The sequence below is a fragment of the Macrobrachium nipponense genome, chromosome 14 (genome assembly GCF_015104395.2).
Source record: "Macrobrachium nipponense isolate FS-2020 chromosome 14, ASM1510439v2, whole genome shotgun sequence".
Taxonomy (NCBI): Eukaryota; Metazoa; Arthropoda; class Malacostraca; order Decapoda; family Palaemonidae; genus Macrobrachium; species Macrobrachium nipponense.
This window is the reverse complement of record NC_087207.1, coordinates 66937848-66949155: the sequence shown is the minus strand read 5'-3', so window position 1 is coordinate 66949155 and position 11308 is coordinate 66937848. Positions and strand designations below refer to the sequence as shown.

Below are 11308 nucleotides of genomic sequence, written 5' to 3'. Positions count from 1 at the left end.
GTTTTTGTATTTATTAACATATGTTGTTGGTTTGTTCATTATGACAATTATCAGTGGAGGGGTTCCAGAGTTCATAAAGGTGTACTGCTTTGCTTGTATTTAAATTTGTATGACATTGTTGCCAGAGGTTTAGCCTTTGTTACGTATAGCCAATCATCCATCGAGAAAGAGGGAAGAAATGCTGTCATAAGTTACGTAACGAGTGCGTAGGAAACCTTTTCTGAGTAAGTTGGCCCGTCTTCAAAAAAGGTCATTTTTACATTATAAGTACCAAATTTATTCAACCTACGTAATGCAGAATACAGTCAAAATTTATGTGTAGACATAATATGTATTCTGGATAAGCGTTATATTTATGAAATGCATAGATAAAAAGTTATTGCGAAAAAACCGTGTTACAGAGGCCCTGAATCTCATAGTAATAAAAAAAATCTTTATTAACCTGCCAGCAGAGGTTGCAAGCCTTCTGAATGTTTATATATTCATATTTAATTTCAAACTAGTGCACTTATTGAGTCTGTAATTCAGTACCCATGATGGGAGTTTCATTTATCATTTTGTAGTCATGGATGTAAATCTACCAGATTGTTCTATTTCCGCAGATTCACTTATATGGAGAGATTTGCTAAGCAGGCTTGAGACATAGAGTACTTTGTGATCACTGAATGGGAGATACCAGTTCACTGAATGGGAGATACCAGTAAGTAGTGGTGTCATTGTGCAAACTGTTAATCATGCACAAAATTAGATAGCAGTGTAAACTGTGGCCGACCCTGATGAAGTATGACATCGCCACCTTGGTAAATCCTCAGACATTATGGACTTAAACAGACCCGCTCGACCCATCTTGTTCACTGAAACCTATGGAAGAACCAGGAACGGACTGTTGGATATGAACTAGATGGTATCATCATCCACTCAGATGTCAATGAGGAAGCAGCGATTGTCCCAGGGGCAATGGAAAAAACATAATTTTGGTGACATTGATGAAGTCAATGACTCCATGAGAGGTAGAAGGAAAAGTGTTCATGCTTGCAGACAGCAATCAGACAGGGGGGGCCCTTGTCTCTATTCATAGTGGAGAGTCTGGCACCTTTGCTACAGAAATATTCCATTTTCCATACACAGCCTCCGGGCGTGGGTAAGTTGATCCAGAAGCGTTCCAGGACATTTAGTACGAAGCTGCTTGAACCTCTTCCAGGTCCTGAAGTGACAGATAGGGAACATCACATTCAAGGTAAAGGACGTCGGTTAACTACCATTCATATTCCATCAACGAAGCATTAATAACCGCTGCAACTGTGATGATGGAACTTCAACATGGTCCTGTTATCGCCTGGTTACAAACATGTCCATTTTCTGGTGGCAAAGTGCTTGGATGACTGGTTAGAATGCCATTGCTGTGTTCACACCCAAACCTTCAGTTAAACAAAATCTGCTTTTGTAGTCTTGACATAGTCAAGTCATGATTATTCATTAGTATCTCTTGAAAGTTCAAATAAACTTTAATGTAGCATTTCTAGAATTATAATCCATTGAGATGTAGCACTTCATGAATCAAGTAAAAATTTCCAGAATTATTAAAACTTCAACAAGCAGTAAATTTCTGATTTCTCAACTGTCTTGCTTACATGGAGAAGTTAGCTCAGTTCTAGCTATTTAGCTCAACTTTTTTGTCTACATTTCTTCTGTAGTGGCAAACTATCTTCAGAGGAAAAGGTAAATGGTTTATTATAAATGAGTCGAATAATGCAAACGGAAAACTCACGTTCTCGTTGCCTCCTGATATACAACACACCCAACAATGATTGTGAGCTTGCAGAAGTACTATATAGGACACCCCAGGCATTTCTCTTGGTACATGTTATGACTTCCTCTCCATTGTGGGTCCTACAGATCTCCCTTCAAGGACCTGAAGGACTTGCATTGGAAGACAAGACATACCCAGAGAAATGCCTGGTGTCCTGAAAGTCAATCATGTAGTATACATACGCAAACACATTGTCAGGAGTCCATGTATAACAGCAGGCAACAAGAATGTGAGTTTTCAGTTAGCATTGTTCAGCTCCTTCCTATTTATAAACCATCTACCTTTCCTTCTGAAGATAGTTTACCACTATGGAAGAAATGTAGAATAAAGAAATTGGAAATTTAGCTACTAATGAGCCGACTTCTCCACGTGAGCAAAGACAGTTGTTACTCCTTGCTTAAGGATTATCTTGTCTGTCCTGCAGAAACTGCTGGGGCTGTCACTTAAAGCAAGTCAAGTTTTACTATATGATGATTCAGAGCAACTTTCATTTTCTCTTTCATTGCTCACTCTACTTGCATCTGGAAGAGAAAATACCTAAGTTTAGACATTCAAGTTTAGATACATATCTTTTTACTAGTACAAACTCTCGCCTGAAAATACCAAATAGAATAATAGCAAGTCAAAACTTATTTGTACCCCTTTAATTGAATAAAATTTGTAAGTTACATACTGATTTTGTATTAAACTGAACTTTTATGAACTAAGCTAAAAACCTGCCTAATTCATTAATGCCTGTCACACAAAATATTACTCGCATCTTTAATAAAACATTTGATTTGCGAAAGATACCTTAGCTTCGTGTACATTTAATCCATTAGTGCCTGTCGCAATATTTCCCACAAAATTCTTTACTTTTGCACTGGGAGAGTTTTATTAACATACTTTTTGCTTCATGCACATTGATACTTGTTTTCCCAAAAGCTAAATGATACTTAATATCAAATACTATTTATAGTCAGTAGGCTGATTTCAGTGGTCTGTACTAAAGCAGATTCTGTGGTATACAGAATGTCAAAAGGAAATCCCAGGCAAGTTCGTAAAACAAATGTTGCACAATCCTGTGCAATCAACCACTTTGAGTATGAAGTAACCACAACCCTGTATTCAAAGTATAAAAGTATACCCTCTCTTGCCTACTGAGGGAACAAAATGTAAAGTACTGAAGACTGGCAAATTCCACAAAAATTAAGCGAATGTTGGTACTGAATAGGGGAGCATTGTTAGTCAAACGCAGAGGAGTTTAATCCCTATTAAACATGTTTAATGAATTAAAGCCACACCAAAATACAGTACTTATGACAAGAGGGGAAAGCAGTTGAATCCTAAATTCACTTTAGAAATAAGTGGGTGTTTGTACACAGAGTTTCATCCCTACTACACGTTTAATCAATTAATCAAAAGCCACAACAAAACATAGTACTTATGACGATGAGGGGAAAGCAGTCGAATCCTAAATCCACTGAAAAAACAAGTGGGCTTTCGTATGTTTCATGATAACGAGCAACTCTCCAACTGTTTCAAATTGCCTCCCAAATTACATAGAATGGATCAGAACAATATGACAATGTAAGTCTAGAAGTTAGGAGAATGAGGTGGTCTACCTAATCCAAAATATTCTTATGGTAAATGTTCAGGAAGTCTAAATGACTGATAAACCACTTTCTTTTTCATAATGATCCTTTGGTCCAAGAAAAAGTATTCTGCTCTGGGTGTTAAGAGCCTGCAGTATAGTCAAGAAGTATTCTGCTCTGGGTGTTAAGAGCCTGCAGTAGAGTCAAGAAGTATTCTGATCTGGGTGTTAAGAGCCTGCAGTATAGTCAAGAAGTATTCTGGTCTGAGTGTTAAGAGCCTGCAGTATAGTCAAGAAGTATTCTGCTCTGGGTGTTAAGAGCCTGCAGTATAGTCAAGCAACTGGACAAGAAAAGCATAAACTTAAAAGGAGGTACATATACAAGTTCCAGAGCATCACTGGCTTCATGCTGACAGCAATCATGCCCTCAAATTTAGCAGAGCACAGACAGCATTTTCTTTAAATAACCTCAGTAAGAGAAAACCAACTTCTATGCTCAACTTCTATGCTCCAATGGCACAGGTGTAATGAATTGTTAACACAGTATCATGATAAGTAAATAGAAGTCGTAAAAATACGCTGTAAAACAGATAATTATAAAAAACCACTTTATCAAAGATTGATAATCTTCTTTGCATTAACTGGAATATTGCTGCATACTGAACTGCATTATATAGTAAATCTGAATGTTACAGAGAGAATCACAAGAGACAAAGGATCACGTAAAGAAACAAACTAGAATGGTCAGAAAAAAACGTACAATCCTATGAATGCAGAGAAAGTCCATTCCAACAAAATGCATCTTGCCAGTACAACCTTTAATGACCATCTGGATACCACTGAGTTATTATGAATTTTTACATGGTATTTTGTCTGCTGTAAGTCAACTGCTCTAAGTGAAGCTTCTGGGAATGTAAAATGAAAGGACTTGCACTTGTATAGGTCCGTTCTGTCAAATACTGTACCACAAATGTTTTGAAATTAAGACTTTTAAAAATAATTTAAAAAGTAAAAAATGGCAAACTATACAGCAGCTATTTTTTAGCTATAATCATGCTACATCTTTTAGAGTACAAATCAATTAAAATAAATTGAACTGATGAACTAGTTATGTTTATCACTGGTTCGAATCAGTTAAAAGTAACTCTCAATTATACATTAAATTTTCAAATGCTTCTTTTGGTCAAATGTACTTTACAGAGTTCCTATGCATTACCTTCTGATTAAGATGGCTTTGCACCTGCAAGTGAAATCTGCTGGGTAAGTATGTAGTTGTGCAAAGCCTTCAGTGCCGTGTACAAAATAGGAGAAAAGTCATCTGCTGAATTAACTGTATTCTGTTCCTTTAAAAAGCAGTGGTTCCGCTGTAGTTGCAATTTGTAGGCCTCTCCATGGAGCATTTTGGTTGTAAGGGCTATTAAAAATAATAGCTATTCCCTGTAAAAATGCTTAAATTAGAACATTTCTAGATGTTCAAATACTGTATAAGAAAAGAGTAAATTTTTTATCCAAAGAAGTTGAAACTTTCTGGGGAGTAGCTTCAATAAGTATGTCAAATTTCTTACGAAGAGAATATTGTAACTTAAATTACGTTATGCTCATAAACTCTTCATGAATCTTTTATGAACTTTATATACTTCAAATGAAACTTTAACCATTATTAACGGTAGAAAATTAACTAAATTACTTAAAAATTTCAGCTTCCAAATACCAATATCACTTGTGCTTTCAAATTCACCAATATATACTACGAATGATCCACTCAATGAAAGTTACTGACCCCTTAATCCTACAGGATTTCAAAATTTACTACATTCTAAACAAAGAACTGACTACATGAAACTTTCGTTTTGACCACTATCAACATGGACTGCCCTAAATATACTTACAGTTCCTTACATAACTCCATTCGTAGTTCGGGATTTTTACTTTCTTCAGTTTATGAACTACAAAATAGGTAAATCCTCGAATTCACCACCTCCTATGCCAAGTTATTCCAGCACTGAAACTGGTTAATATTATGCAGGTCAAGGATTACCACTCCATTTGTGAATCTGTATTTGAAACCTGAAAAAACACTACGTACTGTCTTACAAATAAAACCAGTGCAAACCAATGTTTATTCCTGTTGTAAATACTAATGCATTTCAAATCCAGTAAATATATTAAAGAATCTAAAGTTCATGGTTTGAGGAATAACAAGAGATCTAAATCAACTAGAGAACTATTAATTTAAAAAGCTGATAAGCACATAGTATATAAAACATGAAGCATAGATTAAAACAATACAAAGGGAGACTTGAGGCCAGAAGTGTGGAAAATGAGTACTTTGACAATATTGTCCAAAGAAAAAGTAAATGAAATACTATGAGGAAATACAGTGGAAACAACTTTGGAGCATGTCATAAAGGTATGAGAGAAGATGCTATAGAAAAGGTTGAAGAAATACAAAAAATAAACACCTGTCACCTGCTAAGTAAAAACAAACAAGGTCCATTTTTTGTTAGTAGAAATTGAAAAGGCATTTAACAAGAGTACTCAGGCAAACATTTAGAAGGGCATTAAGAAATTAGAATAACAGCATGACTGACTCAGGAAGTGATGGTAATATTATCTTAAGATTTAAGGGGAAAAAGGCAGTATATCAAAGAGCTTCATCTAAAAGTTGGTGACCATCAGAGACTAAAACAAGTATGTTAACAGAGGAAGCTATAAGGAGCACTGAATGAGAGGCCCATGGAAGGCAATACTACATACAGACAGCTTGTACTTTGCTGGATATTCCCAGTTGCTTCCAATAAAAACTAAAAACTACAAATAGATCCACACCATTTCAAAACCTGTCTGATTCTCATGAAATGTTTTACATACTTCTTTACATTCACCACATAATCTTTACCTAGTGGAAATTTTTTGAAATTTCCATAAAATAGTATACTAATTCAATCCCATCTTGATTAGATTTCAACCCAACAAGCTACTCACATTTCACAATTATTCAAAGATATTCTATAGTATATTAACGAAGCAAAGTCAATTAGAGTTTCTATTCTAATCAGCTTATGGGCATTCATTAGGATTAATCTTGTAACACTGCAATATACCATAATATATAATACTGTACCTTTGTCTTTAGGTGAAGTGATCCTTTGTTGATAAGGAGGCAGCACACTGCCCTAATTATCTCTCATTCTCCATTCGTTAAAATATATAGAATTCACTCTTAACCTGTAAAGAATATGTTCTTATATTATCTACTGTGACAGGAAATATCAAAATGCTATTTTAAAGACTTATTCTCAAGTTTACGATAACCATACCTATACTAATTTCTAAAGATATGCAATGCCAGTTATATCATTCATATTAGGAATAGATCAGTGACAATGTTTTGTATCATTCATATTAGGAATAGATAAATGACAATGTTTTGTACCATTCATATTAGGAATAGATCAGTGACAATGTTTTGCATCATTCATATTAGGAATAGACAATGTTTTGTATCTTTCATATTATGAATAGATCAATGACAATGTTTTGTATCATTCATATTAGGGATAGATCAATGACAATGTTTTGTATCATTCATATTAGGGATAGATCAATGACAATGTTTTGTATCATTCATATTAGGGATAGATCAATGGCAATGTTTTGTATCATTCATATTAGGAATAGATCAATGACAATGTTTTGTATCATTCATATTAGGAATAGATCAATGACAATGTTTTGTATCATTCATATTAGGGATAGATCAATGACAATGTTTTGTATCATTCATATAGGAATAGATTAATGACAATGTTTTGTATCATTCATATTAGGGATAGATCAATGGCAATGTTTAACATCAATAAGCTTGGCAACTCTGTCCAATACAACCCAGATGCACAACAGTTTATACGTATATGCAAATAGTATACTTGGCATCAAGTGCCTAATTTCTGCTGATGATGAAGTAGGATTTCCTTGCGGTTTCTTCCTCAACTTCTCTTATACTGTATACTATATTACAGGCAGTCCCCGGGTTATGACAGTCTCGGCTCACGACGTTCCGAGGTTACGACACTTTTCAATTATATTCATCAGACATTATTTCCAGGGTTACGACACATGTTCCAGGGTTACGACGCCTACAACGCTCATCTGGCAGATGAAATATGACACCAAAAATGGAAAATAATAAATATTTGAAGGTTTTTTTTGATGAAAAATGCCATAAGAATGCAGTTTACATAGTTTTCAATGCACCCAAAGCATTAAAAGTAAGGTTTTCTTAGGATTTTTGACGATGTTCCGGCTTACGACGATTTTCGGCTTACGACGCGTCTCAAGAAAGGAACCCCTGTTGTAACCCGGGGACTGCCTGTATAGCCTTGCTCTCATTCAAAAAGTAGGAGAGATGCTTAAGGAAAAAAAGTCTGGTAACTTTCAATAACTGCCATACAACGTGGTGATGAAAGAAGGGCGTTTTCTCACTGTTCCTGACAATGTGATTTAAGTGCTGTTGTTAATCGACTAAGGATAACTTTATCTGTGCATCATAACAAATACACAAACATTTTGTAAGTAAAACCCAGATATTCTTCCTGTGAAAGGGAACAGCTTAAAACATTTGCACCTATGTAGCAAAATTCCTGCCAAAATTTGCTGCATCTTATCCTTTCACCATTCCTCTAGCAATTATAACCTAAACATTTGGTACCTCAAATGAAAAATTCATGAACCATAACAATCTATGGGAGATGCCAGGGTACAGGAACATTTCTGGCTCAATGAGTTTTTTGAAACCCACCGCTAGTAATGACTATCTAAATGTCTTGATACTTAATCAAATGCTTTCTCAAGATTCACAAATACTTATAAAGTGGTACTCTTCCTGTAGAAGCCCTACTATAATGATTTCATCTGTTATCTCTGGTAAGAAACTAAAACTGACTGTTACTGATTTATATATTTTCTCTGTCTTTTCTCCATCACCTTCAGTTATTGCATAGCTTCCGTTCCTCTTCCTTCCTTCATAAAGCTTTCATATACTCTGATCAGCTAACCAAAGTTATTTGTAACAGCCCATGGGCTTTCTTAAAGGCCCCCTATCCACTTCAGATAATATATTCTCTACTAGTCCCTCTGTCATACTAGTAACCTCTAGTGCACATTTATCCTCTTCATTCACATTACTTTCAAAACAGGACCTTCATCATTTGACTATTCCTATCTCTTTAAGTTCTGCATTTACACCTCTAATATACTTTACCCATTTCACATCTCCATGCTAATTCCTTTCCCCAAATTATCAACTCTGCCCTTAACACTTGCCTTTCAGCTTCCTTGTCTCTTTTCCCTGTGCACATTTCTACCTTTTCCTCTACCTATCTATACCAAAACTTGAAAACTTTTCCTCTTTTCCATTGCCTAGTGCGTACATTTCAATTCCACACCTGTTTCTTTCTATGGCCTGCATAATATGCTGGCATGATATTCATCAAAATTATATACTGTACAAAAGGAAATATCTACCCAACTTGCAACAAAGTTTGAATGTGAGCAGACTCTGAACACAATTTAGCCTAACTCAGAGGTAAATGAATTTGGATAATAAATATAGTACTGGAGTTACTCAGAAAACTTTGAAATGGAAGGAACACATTCATACATTTTCAATTCTACAAATGACATGATCATAACATGATCAGTTTTGTTGGATTTGGGTCAATTTGACATTTGCTCTCATCAGAAATGGGTTGTCAACTATTACATGCACCCATGAGTCCAAAAATAATGAGGGACCACAGTGGTATTGAGGAAACCATAGGCTAGTCTTGGGTCACATATGCTTGGAAGGGAAGCATAATGACAGCAAATAAGTTACTGCCAACAAGCAAATTTGGCTTATGATTTATGAAGTCCCCAGTTCACCCTAACCCCAGTTAAGTAAGCCTGACATCATAGGTTGGATTAAACATTAGGTTAGGTTAGGATGTATCCCTGTAATTCATGCTAACACTACAATAAACCTGTCATGAAGAACTCCAGGGGTTGGAGGGAGACAGGGTGGACGTACTTGATCAAGAAGGAGCATGCTGGGTTATGTTATATTACAAAAGAGTAAGTTAGGAACCATTCCTTTATTTATCTAGTTCACATGTTCCCCTATTCCCCTGCAAAAATCCATTTCTATTGGTAGTCACCTATCACTGTTGGAATTGCAAAAGTCTATAAATTTACATAACCCAATGTACTAAGGTGGTTTCATAGGGTTCCATCATATTAATGTTTCTCATGATAAAAATTAGGCTGCTAACAGTTATTCTATATTTATTTAAACACAGAGACAACTTGATCCAAAGGTCTTATGACATAGTTAACCATCCGGGAACTTTATCCTGACCAGGTATAGCATTGTAATTGGTTAGGCCATTAAGTAACTAGGTTAGGCCAATATGTAACTAAATGTCCAACATGAAAGGACAAGGATTTGGACAAATTACAAACCCCTTCTACATTAGGTAGCGAATATCATGGTAGGTAATAAGATGCTCATCAATTTTAATTTGAAAAAAATGCACCATCATCGTATGACCACTTGCGGTTTCAATTTAGTGTTTGTGCAAATTGAATTCCTCATAGAATATTACCAATAGTAACTCTTCCACTTGATTAGATTAGTCTTCCAAATTGCAAACTTTGTCAGAAATGGGCATTTTAAAGTAAAGATACCTCTCAACCCAACCAATAGTAGTACTTGAGAAAATGTACCACCTTAAAATGTAAACTATCTAATGGATCTGTACAGCAAAATCAACAATGGTAACCAGAATGAAATACACCATAACCTAGCTTAGGGTACCATGTATGTCCACTCTGACTAGGAAGCGGGTTTCCTTTCCATTTGGCTAAAAAGCGTGATGTAATAATGGGTAAATGTTGCCTTTTCAACAAGATATATTGATGGCGACAAAGAGCAAACACCATGCGCAAATATCTATATAGCTAGTAGTAAGTGTACCTAAGCTATTCATAAACTCGCAAAATTAGTGTACTGCAGTACTTGGGTTGTCTATACAAGAGTGAAAAATCCACATTTGTTGCCATGCGCCTTACAAATATGCTCTAGAATGCAGACAGCCAAAGATCCAAAACATTTTGAGGTCACTAAAGTACTACTATTTATGCAGATATCCCTTTTTCTGGCTATAAACTACAGTAGCCTGGTAAATAAAGCACAGCAATAATTTCTGAATCATAACAGCCTCTCCGTAATACTGTCAGTAAAATGGTCTCGTAAATATTATACGTTACAAGAAAGTCTCGAGCAAACCGAACCATATAGGCCTAAGTAGGGTAGTACTTGCCAACCAGTCTAAACTAGGTGGTACAGAAAAATGCTTCTTAAGATAACATTACCCACGAAAAAAAAACATAAACCAAGCAATATCAGTTATAACTTACCGTTAATTACGATAAAGCTTCGTTCCGCGTAGTACTTATAAGAAAGAGACAAAATATCACGGTTTCGAAGAGCCATTTTATGTCTTCTGGGGATGCTATACAACTGACTTCGAGTTTGAGCCGGTACGGTAACTGTGCGTAGTACATTACTGGACCCACAGGGCCACAATTCCCCGAAAAGAAGTGGAAAATCCCCAGACCACAAAACACAATATTCTTTACATTTTATCCTGCACTTACAGCCATTGTCGTTATAAAGGAATACAGCAACGCAATTATTACTAAAAATTTGATAAAACAGAGCAATAGGTACAACATCAAGCATCAGTTCTATTGATGTACCGGAATTGGTATGCCTGAATCATCCCATCATGAAATTGCAATGTGCATTCATATATATATTTTCTTTCGTGTGTGTAATTCAGATTAGTTTACAGATGATGAAGTCAGCGTTTATCTATTATGAA

General features: G+C 35.6%; 1 long non-coding RNA gene across 2 annotated transcripts; it reads right to left on the bottom strand.

Moving 5' to 3' along the window:
- Window positions 1-1392: 1392 nt before the first annotated feature.
- Window positions 1393-10962, bottom strand: LOC135226572 (uncharacterized). Of its 2 annotated transcripts, XR_010317250.1 has the most exons (5): window positions 10842-10962; window positions 6508-6611; window positions 5273-5450; window positions 4600-4820; window positions 1393-2331 (listed from the first exon to the last, which is right to left on the bottom strand). It is a non-coding gene; the product is annotated as an uncharacterized LOC135226572 (long non-coding RNA). The 2 variants fall into 2 exon arrangements; XR_010317251.1 differs by lacking the exon at window positions 5273-5450.
- Between the last annotated feature and the right edge of the window lie 346 nt (window positions 10963-11308).